Raw genomic sequence first — 5272 nt, forward strand, 5'->3', positions numbered from 1 at the left:
TACTTTGAAAATACAAAGTAGCTACCCAAGGTGTTAGTATCCTTAAAAGCCAAAAGAAAGAAACACTACTACATGTTCTATGACAGAATTTAGATCCAGCAAATAAATGTGCCTTTGCATTATTGTTGACCAACATTTTGAACTTCTCTCCCTAACCCTTTTTATTTAAAAAAAAAAAATCATGTGTGTGTGTGTATGATGTGAAAACGTTGTGTAGCAATAATGACTAGATTTTTTCCATTTATGTCCTTAAAATTAGATGATGATTTAGGGGCACACGGCCAGTTGTCCTTAGGTGGCCCTTTGAGGAAATGGGGAAATCAACTTTAGTGACTTTGCCAGGGTAATATCCCAGTCTCTGAAAGATTCCAGAGCGCTTGAAAAGCCTTTGTTTCACCGCTTTTACGAGACTGCTCCCTTCCAGAATCTAGGCCCCACTGAGGATGCAATTTGCCAGAGTCTACGAGAACTCTTTGCTTCTTTGAGGACTTAATTTTTGTATTCTTTAACAAGACAGCTTTGATTTTGAATTTTGAGTTTCCTTACTTTTTCTCCTGTGATATATTCTAAAAGCTCCAGAGATAAAAGAAAAGCAGAGAGGACGCGTCTGTGAGTGGAGACAGCGCGGAGGGAGAGGGCTAAGAGGGCCTCGCCGTCGGTCGCAGCTTCTGACGGTGAGACAGCAGGTGACCGGTGTGTGGCCTCGGCAAATCTGCCAGTGTGGAGGCTTGTGTGCGTGTTAGGTAGGCCCAGCCCTCCGTGGGTAAGCTTAGCTTAACACCACAGGGCAAATGCAGCGCTTGAAGGACAGAACCAGCCCCCAGGCGCTATAACAAACAGCAGAATTCACTGACTCTCGCAGGGCGGCGTTACAGGCTGCATTGTCCTGGTAACCACGTTCTGGCTTCTGCCGTGTTCATCCCTAACCTGTTCCTGTTGCGTGGTTTTCTTGCAAACAAAACCAGAAAGCCAGGCAAAACTGGCTGAAGCCAAGATGGACATAGAGATAATAAATGAATTAAGACACAACTGTCGTCCAGGTGCCATTTAATAAGGTCGAAAAACAAGCCCACAGTCCCTGCCCAGCAGGCAGGTCCGGAGGACCGGACAGGGAAGGCATCTGTAAGGTTCTCTTGGGAACAGGCCAGAAGACTAACCGGTGACCAGAAACACCAGCCACGATCCAGGAATGCAGAAGCCCGGCCAGGACATGTTCCTGTGTCGCGGGTCAAGGCCTGAGGCCAGACTCCAGCCCATAGCTGGTACACACCGGCCCCCCGAGACAGAAAGCCTGCAAAGGCAGGATGAAGGAGACCGTCACCTCGCCCTGCAGGCAGACCTCTCCTCATTCACTCCCTGCTCCTCTGCTCTCCATTCTGTCTCTGGCAATTTCTTTCACCCCCGTGCCTCCATTCTCACTCACCCCCACATTTACCCCACTGCACGCGGGCTGCCCATTTGGGGAGAAATTGGGCACTGGAACCCCTTATCTGTCGCTCTGTTTCTCGTTTCTCTGGTGGACTGTGAGAAACCTTGGAGTGACTGGAGGTATCAGGCTGGGACACACTCCAGGGTTACTGAGAGTTTCCAAAGACCAAAAATTGCTATGTCCCAACCCAACCAGGTGAGGAACAGTTATCTCTTCCTTCAAAACCTCCTATAGCTTGTGGGCGACAGTAGAGGGCGTCAGGCATGGGCACCCACAGTGTCGGAGAGAGCCCCGTGGGTGAGCCCCACAGCAGCGGGCAGGCAGCTTCACTTTCCTCACTCTCCCTTTCGGTCGATGCAGCCCACTCCCTCTGGATGCGCTCCCAGCCCTGAGCCTCCGCTTGCCAAGCGCTGCCATCCCAAGGCTGCATCCAGCAGAAGCTGTGCTGGCGATCCCACCCCCCTCCGGGGGCGCTGCTCCCGGCCGCCCACTAGCTGCTACCGCAGCGCTTTCCTTTGGTTGTGGGGGGATCGTGAGGCAACCCCTGGGCCCTCAGATTCGCCCTTGCTGTGTATTCTTCAAAACCAGAGCAAAACAGGCACTAAAGAAGAAACCCTGAGCTTTGCAACCCTGCCCGGCGCTGCTACAAACGGCAGGACCGGGAAATCTGGTCTACACCTGGCTCCCTCGGCAGCGCATGCAGCAGCATCTTCCAGCCGGACGCCTTTTGTCCTGGGCAGGACAAGTGGCCAAGGCGTGTTGTGCCCAGTCCTCTACGGCCCTGAGCCAACATGTGGCCCTCTACGAACCCTGCTGCATGTGCTTGGCAACATGTTGGGTCCTACGCCCAGACTTGACACCCAGGAGGACCCCGCCCCTCTTTTTTAAGGATTTCACTGATTTTTTGTTAAGAATTATTTGTTTAAGCATACAGAACTGGGGTACAGGCCAGAGGCGCAGGGGCGGCGAGAGGATTCACCAGAGACAGAGCGGGGAGCAGAACAGGCAGACTGACGAAGTCCACTGCTGAGGGGAGCAGCGGGCGGGTCAGGAGAGGTCTGCCGGGCCCTGGGGTCACCTCCGGGGCGGGCGGGGATCGAACTTGCACTGAAGCGGCTGCACGAGCTTTAGTGCTGGCGTTGTGCACCAGGGAGGGCCTCTCTTCGGGGAGCCTCCAAGTTTATGGGCAACACCTCAAAGCAGCCCAGCCAGCCCTCCTCGGCTGCGTGAAGCCCCTTCCAGAGCGCCGCCTCAGTGCTTTGGAACACAGTGGCTGACCACCCAGGACGTCGACGAGAGAGGCAGGGAGACGAGAAGGGCCCAGCACATGGCGGCACCCCCGGGGCCCCCGACTCACCCGAGACCCCGTGCCTCTAGAAACCTGACTTCAGCCTCTCAAAGCGCCGCAGCAGCCGGACGCCCCAGCCGCGCCCCAGCCGCGTGCCTGAAGAGGCAGAAGCTGTGCGTCACTGACAGGCGATAGGAAGAGGCGCCGTCCCCCTCCCGGAGAGGGAGGGGCCCCCCAAACCACGGGCTAGATGGGAAGGCAGCGTGGCCGCTGGCAGCCGTGGTCATCGGCCACACGCGCACGGGGCGGTGGAGACCTCCTTTCCTGAGGGGCCAAGACTGGCTTCCCTGTGTGCCCTCCCTGGGAGTCTCCAGACCCTCTTGCTGGTGGAAACAGGGGCCATCCGATCTGCGTCCTCCAGTTCTCTGCACCCACCTACCCCCTGGCGTCCTCGGGGACTGACGGCCACCCAGGACTTCGCAGGGTGCCGCCTGCTCGTTCCAAGGCCACGTGCTGACACATCTGCTTCGGTCTCTCTTCCTGCCTCTTTCCTCTCTGGGGACTGGACAGCAGGGCCAAACTCCAAACAGTCTCCTGTGTACAGAATCCACAGCCACTGCCCGCTCTCTCGGCTGCCGGTGCAGGCGGCAGGAAGAGCACAGAAACCCCAAAAGTCGCTCCTAGCCCAAGCACCCTCAGGAGTCCAGATTCAGGAATGCAGAAAAGAGCCAGGACATGTTTCTGTGTCAAAGGCCAGCACGAGGACCAGAAATTCGAGCAGATAGCTGGTGCAAACTGGTACCCCACATTAGAAAGCCCCCAGAAATAGAATCTTTAAAAAAAAGCCCGACTCCTGCTGCATGCAGACCAGTCCTGGCTCAGCCCCAGCCCCTGCAGAGTATTTCGATAAGTCTCCCCTTCTGTTCTCTTCTCTTTCTTTGGTCGGTTCTTTCACCTGCATGCCTCTGGCCTCACCCCAATATTTCTCCCTACTACATCTGACAAGGTACTATGGGAACCAGGCCATAAGACAGCCACCGTTGCTCAGTAACGCCAGGCCGGAACCAGGGGTGCGGGAGCAGGGCCAGGACACCATTCTGTGGCAAAGGTCTCCGTGTAACACGGGGGTCCCCAGGGAAAAGGGGAGGTGCCAGGTTCCCTGCCCCACCCAAGGGGGGCTCGGAGCTGAGCAGAGAGGGAAAGAAGCTGGGGTGGAGACCCGAGAAGGAAGGAAGCAGCATGGAGAGCAAAATGAGACCTGAAGCAGGCACATGGAGCAGAGACGTGTGAAGAAACTGTTTGCTTCTTGTCCTGGACTGGATAGAACAGACGTGGGCGAGAGGCCGTGGGAAGGTTAACAATGGCGGCTTCTATCTTGATCTGATTTCACTCTTTTCCTCCCAGGCTTGTCTGGCTCTTTCTGACCCTCCTCCCTGGGACCCTGCTGGAAGCTGCTCTGCCCCTGTGGCGGGCTGCCCAGCGTCACCTGGGGCCCATCCTGCTTGGCTGGACTGTCCTCCACGAGGGGATGGGTAATACTGGGTGCTTGATTTGGAAATGACAGCCTTTGTCTTTTCTCTGTTGCATGCTAATTGTATTAAAGTTCCTTTTCATTAAAGGTCTGTATGCTTTGTCTTAATGCGGTGGAAGACAGACACTACTTAGAGTGGGCAGGTGTTCCCTGAAACAACAGTCCGAGGCAGGACAGCCTTTGAGGTCTAGTATGATTTTCACAGTGACAGCGACATCTAAGTGCCAACGGGCCATATTTAGCTGCTCAATAACCATATTTAGTGGACACTTTTGGGGGACAATGCAGCCGTGGGGTGAGTGGGTTCATCCGCCTTTTGTAAGCAAGTGTCTCTGGGCACCACCTGCAGCCCCGACTGCGTTAACGTTAATGCAGAAGGCGCCTGGCTGCGCACCTGAGGCCTGCGTGCTGGCCTGTGCTGTGTGCACACCTGAGCCCAGGCGGGAGGCTAAAAGCTGCGCAGTGGCAGCGTGAGAGGAGGCTCGTGGCTACAGAAGAGGTGAGACCATGAGGCAGTGGGGCATGAGAGCACCAGAGAACGCCCTGAGAAAGAGTATAAGCATTGGGGGGGCGGGGAGGGGGGTGTTGGGGGGTTCAGTTGCCTCCCTGCCTGCTGTGCCGAGTATCTGGTTCCCTGAAGAATGTCTTTAATTTATAGTTGCCTGTTAATTTTGCTTATTCATTATTGTTGTTGTTTCCTGATCCTTATTTGGTACCGCGATATTCCTCCTCTAAGTTAATCCAACTGACATTTTTTCTCTTTTTTTTTTCCTGGCTTATTCCCCTGAGCAAACACCTTCTAGCTCTGTCCAGGTTGCTGCCAATGGCATGCGGGCCTCTGTTCTCACTGCTGCCCTGTACCCCACATCTTCTTGATCCAGTCGTCTATTTTGGGCATTTGGGTTGTTTCCACTATTACCTATTGTGAATAGAAGATAGATCCCATTTATATCATTTTTTGAGGACTTTAGTGGTGACTGGATGTTTGACTTATCAGATGCTTTCTCAGCATCTACATATAAGA

The 5272-nt window shown here is 54.6% G+C and overlaps 1 long non-coding RNA gene across 2 annotated transcripts; it reads right to left on the bottom strand.

Annotated features, from left to right (window-relative positions):
• Positions 1–1040: 1040 nt before the first annotated feature.
• On the bottom strand, positions 1041–3896 carry LOC105854210. Of its 2 annotated transcripts, none has more exons than XR_001145899.1 (3): positions 3157–3896; positions 2787–2873; positions 1041–1291 (listed from the first exon to the last, which is right to left on the bottom strand). It is a non-coding gene; the product is annotated as an uncharacterized LOC105854210 (long non-coding RNA). The 2 variants fall into 2 exon arrangements; XR_001145898.1 differs by having other exon boundaries at positions 3153–3896.
• Between the last annotated feature and the right edge of the window lie 1376 nt (positions 3897–5272).

The sequence above is a fragment of the Condylura cristata genome, unplaced genomic scaffold (assembly GCF_000260355.1).
Source record: "Condylura cristata isolate star-nosed mole 26May11 unplaced genomic scaffold, ConCri1.0 scaffold00029, whole genome shotgun sequence".
Taxonomy (NCBI): domain Eukaryota; kingdom Metazoa; phylum Chordata; class Mammalia; order Eulipotyphla; family Talpidae; genus Condylura; species Condylura cristata.